At 32.7% G+C, this 12,706-nt stretch overlaps 1 protein-coding gene across 4 annotated transcripts in view; it reads right to left on the bottom strand.

Annotated features, from left to right (window-relative positions):
* The window catches only part of LOC149422517 (methanethiol oxidase), a 475,124-nt gene that overhangs the window by 399,792 nt on the left and 62,626 nt on the right, over positions 1-12,706 (bottom strand). The window lies entirely within an intron of this gene.

Raw genomic sequence — 12,706 nt, 5'->3', positions numbered from 1 at the left:
TAATTACATTAAATATTCACACAACAAAAATCACCTATTTAAAAATGTCTTTTAACAACTCTGCCAACCGAGCCAAATCCAGGTTGACATTTTTTTCATATATCGAATGTTGGGAAGTAGATTAGTTTCCACTTTCCAGATTTGCATTTATTCATTCATTATTCTATATACAATATTTAAAAAACAATAACAATATTAGTAGGTACTAATTCAAATCTAAAAAAATAATATCTGGTGCTTACAGCTAATTTTAGTGTTGAAAAACGTTTTATAAAATTTTAAAACCGTTTTGCATAACATATTTTAATGGTAAGGTTTGTTTTTATTCATCTTAAATATAAATAACTTACATTTGTACGGATCGCTCTAAAACTATATGTTTATATATTATCGTTACGAATTTGTCGGAATTAATAAAAATGTGAGCCTAGAGCAAACCCCCGTTACTAGAATCTTGTGTCGCCATAAACTTTGACGTTGCGTATTATTATTATTTTGGAGCATCGCACAGTAGTTATTGTGTACAGAATTTCTACCGGCCTTACTAATAAACGTATTTTTAAATTTCCACATCTGATAAACAACTATTCATGTACCGTAAATTGTTTTATCTAGTGTGTAAAATTAAAAATACGCTCAACAAAATTAATAAAATATAAAACATGTAAGGCTGATAATAAACTAATATATTTTAAGCATCATACAACTGATAAATAACCAATTATGTGTCGTGTGTACAATTGAAAATATATATTTATTAGTAAGGCTGTATATACAGTAATAATATCAATAATTATCAGCAATAAACCATTAATAAGTTAAAAACTTATTTATCTCTTTTCTTTTTCTGTACCATGCACTTCGTCGTGCACTTGTATATTATGTATAAACAAAATTACATCATTATTTTGTATGCTACATGTATCTGCAATATAAAAAAGTTTACATTTTTTTTCCTCTTTTCTTATATCTTATATAGGTATACTTATATGTCCTGCATACGATGTGTTATGTTAATGTTTTTTACTTTACTGTAATCAAAAAATTAAACGTCTTTTTTTTTGTTCTGTATGTCGTACTAATTTATGTCTAATTTTAAAATCAAATTATATTTGCGCCACGTCTCAGAGTGGAAGATACTCTCAGTATCGCTATGGTGTAAGACCACCATTCAGAATAGAAATGTTACTTGAAATGGCTTTAGCTGTGATTAGTGTACAGATCTGAATAACCAGGAATCCATCTCCTACATCTCCTTCCCCTCCCCACTACCTTCAACCGAACAACATATTCCGATTGGTGATGCCATAAACTCACTGGCTCTAGACGTTTGGGAGTAGTTGGGACTCGTGATATTCACATAAAAAAAGTATCATTTACTCTGTTCAATTATTTTATATTTTGTCTTCACATACTTTCTTTCTTTTTTATTATTATTAGTCATACAGATAGATAGAGAACAATAATATAATATACCTTATCACTTGTATCATAGTGTTCTCTGTGTGTATTAATAATAAAATAAACAACTAAAGTTTTTATTTATAATTTTGACGAAGCTACTTGAATAATAATTAACCGCTTCATGCTTTTAAACGAGTCACGCTCGCACGCTAAATGCGTTCCAATTTCTGCTAGCACGAGTGGCGCTCGCCGGTTTCGACTTGCAGCGTTCTATTTTTAGCTAAGACGAGTAACGCTCGTGAAAGTTAGCGATTTATTTTACTCAGTTTGAATTTGCCTGCAGTTTAAATCGGTCGTATTTTTGAGCTGCTTATTTCGTTCTTATTTATATTTTTATTGAAAATGTATAAACTTTGAACTAAAAATTAAAAAAAAACTTTTTTTAATGCTTTTTTATTTAAAAACCTTAGCACTAAGTGGTTAAGAGATGATCGGTAACAATTAATATTAAAAAAAACAAATAACTTAGTTTACATCACTTTATTTCGATACAAAATCTCAACATGTTTCGTGAACCAAGTTCACATCATCAGGAGCACAAGTATACTAAAGTTATAATTAAAATTAGGTCTAGAAAGAAGAGGTAGAAGGAGCGGGGAGAAGTAAGAGTGGGGGAGGGTTATTCAAAGTAGGAATTAAAATGTCATTAGACGGGAAAGACCGAGTAATTGGGAAAATATTTAAAATGGGGTTTATAAAAAAATTTTGTTTATTAATAATATCTGCTTTCATATTCATGTGTTTTCTTATTTCTAAGATTTCAAAATTATTGATTTGAGATACCTTGTAACCAGAATGTAGTATTTTAAAACCTGAATTAATATCGAAAGTATGGTCGTTATTTAATAAATGATCCGCAAATTCTGATTCACAGTTTCCCTTTAAAGGCCTAAGATGTTTTAATTCCTACATTGAATAACCCTCCCCCACTCTTACCTCTCCCCGCTCCTTCTACCTCTTCTTTCTAGACCTAATTTTAATAATAACTTTAGTATACTTGTGCTCCTGATGATGTGAACTTGGTTCACGAAACATGTTGAGATTTTGTATCGAAATAAAGTGATGTAAACTAAGTTATTTGTGTTTTAATAAAAAATAAATAGTGCCATCACAAAGTGAAAAGCAGTTAGTAGAAGTTTTCTTCGAAAAAAAAAAAAATAAATAAAAAATAATTAATATTAATGTCATATTGTTTGAGGTAGAAATCAGCGATCTTAAGAAAAGCACTAACTTTATTTGCAACCAGTATGATGACCTCATCACACGCTTTAAAGATTTGGAGGAGGGCCTCAAAGGTATAAAATTATTAAAAGAAGAGAATGAAAAAAAAACACAAGAATCTCATCCCTGGAAAGCCGTCTTGCAGATCTAGAGCAAGTGAAGCTCTCCGACAGCTTGGAAATGGCGGGCGTGGAATTGCGGCCGGGAGAACAAGCCTCGGAAGCAGTACTTCGAGTAGCCAACTCACTGGGACTGCCCTTGCAACCACAAGATATACGCATGGTGACCAGGACTCAAGATCGAAGACAAAACACCCCAGACAAACTCCACATCACCTTCTATAATCAAAATACAAGGGAATCTATGCTCTCAAAAAAAAATGCGGCCAAAACCATAGACTCAAATTCTCCCATTTTCATCAGCGAGGTGCTCTCACCGTACTTTAAGGAACTTCTGTGGAAAACTAAGCAGACGGCTAAAGAAACCCACTACCAATACGTGTGGTTTAAATCAAATAAATTGCTTGTCCGCAAAGCAACTGGCGATAAAATCTTCCAAATAAAACACGAAAATGACCTAAAAAAAATGGGGAAACAAACTTAGACGACTTATCCACCTAAAGTAAATTAAATACATTGCTAATAATTTAATATGGCCGAATTACTAAATACTATCCGCTCAACTAGCACTCACTCACATTATTCAACCAATAATACAAAACTATGCGATTCAATATTTAGCACCCCAGGCACCCTTACTCTATTAAACCAAAACATAAGATCCCTTAACAAAAACTACGACGAACTAGACATACTCTTGTCTTCCTTTAAAATAGACTTCAATATTATTATACTAACAGAATGCTGGATCCCAACCTCTTTTACTGTAAAACACAAAAATAACTACTCTTCATATTTCACAACAAAATACCAAAACCAAAATGATGGAGTTGTCGTTTACATAAAAGATAATCTTAACGTATCTGTCTCAGAATTCACCCTAGAAAACTCAAATTGTTTACAAATAATCGCTGACCCAGATACGTGCATACTCGCTATTTACAGATCACCTTCATCACACAACATTACGCCCTTTCTAACAGCTCTCGACACTCATATAAAAAAATTACCCACTTCAAAAACATCATCGTAACTGGTGACCTCAACATAAATATACTTCCACAAGGCTATCCCCAGAATATCGAATACCAACTGATGCTCCTGGAACATGGCATAATAAGCGCCATCAACACTCCAACCAGAGTTACCAGAGACTCGGAATCATGCTTAGACCACATAATGATCAAATCCAAAAACAAATTCTGTAGCGTAGTATTCGAATCCACAATCACAGACCACTACACAACAATGATAGGACTGACCACACAGACATTGAACCCAACAATTCAAAACAATATCACAAAATTTGAAACTGACTACGTGAACCTAAAAAAAAGCCTAGAAAAAAAAACGTGGGAACACCTTAAAAAAATTAACAACACTGAAGAAGCCTGGAATTACTTAATAACATACCTACAAACGCTCATCACTCAAAACACCACAAAAACATTCAAATCTTTCACGCACCGCAAAATAAGACTAAAAAAATGGATTACTCAAAGCATAATAAATTGCATTAAAAAACGGGATAAACTACACAAACAAGTCACACGCAACCCAAATGATACTTTTCTGAACTCTTTCTATAAAAGGTACAGAAATACTTGTTCTCTAATTATACGAAAAGCCAAAGAATTATATTACAGAAACAAACTGATTACTGCTAACTTTGACCCGAAAAGCGTTTGGTCTATTCTGAGGGAAAGTACAAATACACAAAAAAACAAAGATGATGAAATAAAAAAATACTTATCAACGACGAAGAAGTCGACTTCCACAAAAATCCTACACTTATCCTTAATTACATAAACAGACATTACACAAATATCGGAGCAAGCCTAGCCGAAAATATAAAACAAAAGTCGTCTAGTAACGATAATCAAGAACCTCAAAAAATTCCGACTCAGTGCAAACACAAAAATAGTGTCAGTCTTTTCAAATTACATAGAGTAACTCTGGAAGACACCAAAAAATTAATACATTCCCTAAAGAATAACACAACATCAGGTCCTGACGGAATAGACTCTAAAACAATAATAACACTAAGCGAACAACTACTTACTCCACTAACATACGTTATTAATCTTAGCCTGAAAGAAGGAATTTTTCCGAGCATCCTAAAAAAGGGTCTGGTTATTCCTATTCATAAATCAGGACCTAAAAATAATGTAAACAACTTCAGACCCATTACACTATTAAACACGTTGTCAAAAATTCTTGAAAAAGCAATAAAAGAACAGCTGCAACATTATCTGGAAAACATGCAAATACTCTCAGTTAACCAACACGGCTTTAGAAAAAATAGGAATACAGAAAACGCAATTGCCACTGTAACCGAGTTTATTACACATAATTTAGATGCCAAAAAAAAGTAATTTCAATCTATTTGGACTTATCTAAAGCCTTCGATACAATTTCGCACAAACAACTTTTCAAGAAGCTAAAAAACATTGGCATTAATGGAGTAGAATTGGAATTAATGAAAAGTTTCATGTCTGACAGAACACAACAAGTCAAAATTGACAACAAGACAAGTGAACCACTTTTAATCACGTACGGAGTCCCACAGGGGAGTGTACTTGGCCCACTAATATTCCTCATATACATTAACAAATTATGTGACATTGAAATTGATGGTAAAATCGTGACCTTCGCTGACGATACAGTTCTTCTGTGTCAAGCAGCCACATGGAAAGATTTATTCACAACAGCTGAAAAAAGTTTGTCAATTGTCATAAAATGGCTAAACAGAAATACTCTTACCGTTAACACAGTCAAAACAAAATACATCACACATAGTATAACACAAAGAGGTCAACCTCCTTCTAACTTGAACTTGTTTTCGCATGACTGTAAACAAACATCATCCTATTGCCTATGCGAACACATCGAAAGGGTAAAACAAATAAAATACCTAGGAGTTATTATTGATACACACTTACAATGGACTGAACACATTAATTTTATCACTAATAAACTAAAACGAGTCTTGCACCTAATAAAATCCATCAAAAACATTTTTCCACTAACAATACTCAGATCAATATATTTTGCACTGTGTCAATCCATTGCCACTTATGGAATATTAGCTTGGGGAAGCGCTACAAACATAACAATTGACCCAATTCAAAAAGTTCAGAAGGCAATAATAAAACTCATACTGCAAGTACCATTCTACACAGACTCAAACAAAATTTTCAAAACTCTAGACGTCATGTCAATAAGACAACTTTACGCCAAAACTGCTCTCCTACATCTCATCCATAATAATCTTCATATTACAAATCAACCAAAAGCCATAATAAAAACCAGGTCATCAACAAATAAAACACTGAACATTCCGATAACACACACCACACACGGACAAAGACACTTTCAATACTACGCAACCAAACTTTTTAACAGTATGCCCATTACTTTGAAACAACTAATGACTTCAAATACATCTACAAACTTTCTCAAAAAACATATCGTAGCCTGGATAAAAAATCAAGATATTCACTTTATTCAAAAGATTATAATTCCAAACCAAACATAACCAAAATATGATAAATAAAATTAAATATTATACACGTTCTTTAAGAATTATCCAAAAATTACATACACGCACATATATATGTGTGTTTTCATGTTTCAATATGTCTGTGAAAAAAAAAAAAAAAAAAAAAACTTTCTACTACAACACATAAATACCTGTCACACTTAATCACAAACACGTAAACACCTCAGCACAGGTTCTCCTAGTGAGGTGTTCACGTAACATACAATATCAACCACACACAGTTTTACCTACATCAACCTATGTTCTTTATTTTTTATACCTATTTTTCTGTACTACAATATAAACCACTGTAAAAAATTGTAAAATGTGTATTCAAGAATAGACATAAATAAATTTTAAAAAAAAAAAATTAAAAAAATAATGTCACTAGCGCAAACCCGTGAATATGTTTGAAATCACAGACACAAAACCAAAATTTGTATTTTTAATAAAAAATAATGACTTGAATACAGTGATTCTCTTAGTATGGCATTTTTTTTTCACGAGTCTAAGTGCTATGTTCAATGTCCATTATGTGCATTGGTACATTACTGCAACGAGTTAGTAGCTGAAATTGCCACCCAATACCGGTAGCGGGTGCCCCGACTAATAAAACACCATCCCTAGCAGTAAGATAAATTGAAACATTAGTAATGGAACGAACTCAGGTCTTCGAATAGATGCGGTTTTTCATTGCTATATCTACGGTTGCTGGAAAGTACGGTATTATGTTTAAATGTTTGTTTAAAGTTCGTCTTGTTGCGGTTTTATGGGCAGTAAACGATATAAATTTTATAGTAACTCGACTGAATAGAGATTGTTAGTTATTTTCCCGATAAAAATAATATTACAATGCGAAAATCATAGAAAAAATTAGAATACAAGAATTGTAGTGTGTACATTAATGTATTCTATTTGGATGAGACATGAAGCATAAAAATTGGTTCCATGTAGGTTAACCTAATATTAACCTTCATCGCTCTAACTAAAACTACAGAATCCGGTCTAGTAGTCGAACTTTTCGATGACGTATTAGTACGCAATAGCGCCTCTAATTGTATAGCTCTATGTTTGTGGACGTGTTTCGTGATCCAAATATTTTCCCGATCGTGGCTGAAATTTACAATATTAAACCGTTTTTACAAAATTCGAACGAGTTGGAGATCTACGATGTCTGGCGAGTGTAAGTTAGACTGAGAGCTGGGCTATTGGGTTACAAGGAACAATTGTTTCAAACCAAATTTGCATGGAAGACACTTCTAGTTTTTATGGTAAAAATATGAAATCAAACTATTTTTCTACTATAAACGTGCTAAAGCATATCAGATAATTTTGACAACCTAGTTGTAAAAGAGTATAAATATTTCCTGTCACGACTGCTCCCTGCTAATCGGAGCCAGTGAGCCCAAAAGCATCCTCAATTGTGATATGTTGAGAGGCTGAAGGGTATAGGGAGGGGAAGGAGATGGTGAGAGGAGGGTTGGGAAGTACATGACTATTCAGATTTGGTCATCAAACAATTCGAACGTTTCAATTCGGTATAGTGGACTTTCAACAGGGCGATACTGAGACACAAATAAACAATGCATTTTTCAATGAATCAATTGGGAAATAACACAAATTAGTTAGTTAAAATGTACTTACGGACGCCGGGATTCTAACCCGCGACCTCCGGATTGTTCGTCGGAGCCACTCCCGAATCCAACAAAAGAAAGTGTAAAATGGTCGTGTTTTATCTCTGTTTTTAAATATCGTCTCGAGAACGAATATACATACTATGTAATTAAGGTTATTTAAACCAGAAATTTCCGATATCAATTTTGTAAGATACCCTTTAGGCGGGCCAAGTAGGAATTCGTTTAATGATCAAATCGATCGGCTATTAGTTATCCGCCCCCGCCCGGGGCAGAAGCAGCCAACCTATTCTGTACACGTTTAATTTTAAATGAAAAACTATTTTATTTATAGTATAATAATCAACAGAGCAATTCCGTGACAATTTGGGTGGAGCTGCGATGGGATTTCGTGACAAACAACTGATTGGTTTAATTAATGCAGCCATCAACAACAGACAAAATGTCGGAATCTATTTATTAAGTATGTATATATAACGGAATGTATTTTAGTGAATAATTAAATCAAAACACTTTGAAACTGTGAAAATGTATCAGACAGAAATAAAATGAACTCGACGCAAAACTCGAAAAGTAGTCAACCGATATCGCTGAAAATTCTAAATTATGTTTATATTAGTGCCGTGAGTATTTAGAGAATTGAATGGTAGAAGATATCGGGGACGCTCGATGAATACTTAACCCAATATCTCAGCACCAGAATGAGATACGGAATCAAATTAAGGTTGATGTAATTTATTTGTTTAACAGTAACATTGTGGTATACACTAATGGAGGGTGGAAGAAGTCAGAGACGCCCGAGAAAGATAAACACTAATCTAATATAAAATGAGAGTTTCATGATAAATTGAAAACACAATAACAATTCAACACACTTTTAAAAAGTGGTATAAATCTAACCTAAATACACTATTTCACCTAGTTTGTCTCATCAATTTTCATAACTTTATATCACCAAGTGTGTTGAATTATCATTTTTTATGAGACATCCGATCACCTGAACGAGATCGTGGTATGATTTTATAGGAACCAATTGTGGATGTTATGCTCCCATCGGGAGCAGTTGTGGCTCTTGTGCCTTATTCTATTTGTAAAATAGTGCGCAAAATGGCAATAAATTGTGCTTGTTTTTTTTTTGTTTTACTAACTACAGTATTACTAAACTATGTTATGGTAAAAGGCGTGAACTATGTAAATAAATTCTTTATTGGATCGTGCAGCACCCATCTAATGGCGGATTTCTTTCCGTTTATACTGTTGGATCAGAATAATGTGCCATTTAGATTCAATCCGCGTAGTAACAAGTTGGAATCAATCATTCTGACGTAGCTAGAGAGAATAAAACTTGAAGTCAACAAATATAACTTGAAAACGTGTTTTTAACGTATCATTGAAGAAGATGATAATAATATTAAATCCAATGAAACAAAATCCATAAAATAAAATGACAACGGTCACAATTAGGAATGTAACCCAGTATCTCTTGTCTTATAAGGACACTCGACTTAACCACTCGACTATTGGGACCTATTTATTAAATGTCATATCTATCGACCTCATCATCTTGCAACTAATTTTTCCCATATTTTTGGCAGCTACCTTTTTAAATGATCACAAAGTTACTAATGAAATTGGTTTGTAACCTAGATAGTGTCTTAGATAAACATCTGATTTTCATTTATACGGGAAAACCATTGACTTTTTTTTCAAACTCTAAATGAATATTCAGGAACAAAGGTCATACCCATCAATGTAATATACCATTGAAGAAGATAATACTAATAAATCTTAGCAAAATATGAAACAGAAAATAATAAAATAAAAAAGAGATAACGGTAACAACTCTACATCGAACCCAGGATCTCTAGTCTTACCGAAAGGTAGAAATTAAGGTTTTTAAAAGGAAGAATTTTATTCTTTTACTTTTGTTACAAATAAATATATTTATATAATTTTGCTTTATAAACTTACTCAAAAACGCTTTAAAATGAATTAAATTGAAACAAAAAAATTATTCTTTCACCGATGCAATTTAAAAAATAAAATCTTGTACATATGTAGCACGTCTCAAACGCAGCAAATTAATAATCTTATTATGGCCCGGGTAAAAGACCACCATTCAGAATCGAAATGTTGCTTGAAATGGATTTACACATGTTTAGAGACGAAATCTAAATATTTAGGTACTTCCAAAGCTTACTTTCCTTTCATTTCGTAACATCTCCCTACTGCCTTTAGCATCAAAACATAACTCAATTAGGAACGTCATAGGCTGATATCGCTGGGCAGTTGAGACATACACACAATAACATTAAAACACGTTGGTTAGTAAGGCCACACAATTGATTTTTTCATGAAAATAACTGCGGCAGTCTGCGACAATGTTGACCAACAATTTTTTTTCACCCAGATTTCTCAGAATTTTTTGTAGAAGTGACCAACAGACTTCTCTAAGCTATTACAATCCCTCTCGTAAATAACTTATATTTGTGATTTTACCATTAACTCAACTTAATTACTGAACTTGAAAGTTTTCTTTAATATTATCATTTTGCTTCAGGCAAAATAAATATCAAGCCTCTTGTCCTCTAAGCGTTTTTTACAACCTCCCGTCTCAAAGTCAAACTTCTGCTGTAGACTTCAATTATTTAAACGTCTTCTCGGAACAATATATTTTATCGTAATTTAGTTTAATGACTTAAAACATTTGCTTTACGCGGATTTTGAACTTGCTTTAGATATATTTTTTAAATCCTTTCAAAAAATGTTTTTTAGATTACCTCATTTACTAAATAAATGAAATAAAGTGACACTTTTCTTATTTTTTTCATGAGATGTCATTCGTTACCCAGAATGGTTGATGTCTTTTGCCTTGTTCTGAAAACATTGAATATTTGAAAACCCCTGACTTTAGTTGCAGATGTTTTCAAACGTGTCTGTACTGAAAATTTCAGCGAGGGTAGTTTTCAGGCAGTATAAAAATTCCTAGAGCTTTAATCGGCTGTACTTGGAGAAGATAGATGACAACTATGATGATAAAAATAGTTGTTTGTATAATACATAAAACTTAATTATGCCCGGTAAATGCTTTTGTCCCTGCAATTTAAATATGTTTGGGTACTATAGGTACAAGTTTGCTGATTTGTAAAAGTTTTATAAGGTATTTAAAGGATCAATTATTCTTCTTAATGAGTGCCTCACAACTTTCTCGAAGCCAATTAGCATTCCTAATTTGGGGTTTGTTATGGATAAAGAGGCGAGGAGAAAGAAATACAGTCAAGTGACCTACCAGGTAAGTATTGTACTGTATATTTTCTCCATAAATAGTTAAGTAATAACATAGATCACTGTAGAAATGTATTATAAGTTTGTACAGCGCCCTTGAGGTGTTTTTGCACAAAAACGGCGCTATACAAGTCACCCAAGTATTATTATTATTATTATTAAGAGAGAGTTAGTTAAGTCCATGACTAGATCCGGTCACTAAACACGGCCAAATGAATTTCAACGAACGTTTCGATTTTGATCGGTGCTTTTTCACCAGGGATATAAAGAATGTATCTATATACTCCTACTATAATGTATAAAGTATTATTTAAATTGTAGTAATTTAATGAGAAATAACCCACACAATTTTAGAATCATTTATAACTTAGTCATATATATGGTACTATAACACTGTTGATAATCATTTATTAAAATCGTAAATATTCTTAGAATTTCAGACATTGAAAATATTTCACAAGATATTCGTAGTTTATTGAAAAGTAAAAACTTATAAATATTGATGAGTTATTTGTAAAAAAAATGCTTAGTATATATTTTGGCGTATTTACTAACATAATTTGTATGTATGATAGGGATGCTAGAAGATAGGTGGAATATAAATGTGTTATATTATATTGATATCCTACAGAAAATTAAACTCAATGGCACGTGTCTCATGGTTGATTCTCATCGAGAAGAGTGCTCTAAATGGTTTTTCAAAGTTATTTTCAGAATTGTTTCCGTCTAGCAAGCCAAAAAATGTAACATATTTGCGACACGGCGGGTAAATTGGCCCATTCCTTATAAATGGAACCACACGACGTACAAAGAGTAAATTGTGCGCCGTCGACTAAATGGGGTAATGTTGTTAAGCAGGTCAGACAGTTTTTCAATACTTGCTTTTTTTGCTGTTTAAGTTGTTTGCAGTCCATTTTTCAAGTTGACCGCTAATATTTCAACGTCGTGTCAGCATATTTCCGTAAAGATTTTTTTTAACGTGAAAAGGGGGGTTTAAATTAATTAATATTCATTCCGCTTTGGCAAGCTCCGTTTTAAATCTTTAGCTCAAATACCAAAAACTGCAAATATACTTGTAGTGGCTATTTCTCAAATATTACAATACATTTTTGCAGTGGTGATACACACTGAAATACATCGTTGTGCAAAATGTTATCAGTCTGACTGACCAACTCTATTCCAGGTCTGTCTTGTACCCCTGCAACAAATGAATAAAGAATCATTGAAGATAAGAAGGCTTGCTCTACCACTGAGTTAATTAGACTCGGTCATATTTACACATAACTACTAACATTATCTTCAAATCTTAACGCATATTTTTACTGGCAGCTCTCTTTATATATGATTGCAGATTCTTCCCAAACTAAATGCAATCTAGGTAGTATCTTCGATGAATACAACCATTTTTATTTTTAATATGCGACATCTATCGACCTAATGAA

Source organism: Hesperophylax consimilis, chromosome 7, assembly GCF_061612785.1.
Source record: "Hesperophylax consimilis isolate HC1 chromosome 7, BYU_Hcon_1.0, whole genome shotgun sequence".
Lineage (NCBI taxonomy): Eukaryota > Metazoa > Arthropoda > Insecta > Trichoptera > Limnephilidae > Hesperophylax > Hesperophylax consimilis.
Note: the sequence above shows the minus strand (reverse complement) of the source record. Positions and strands in the feature narration are given on the sequence as shown.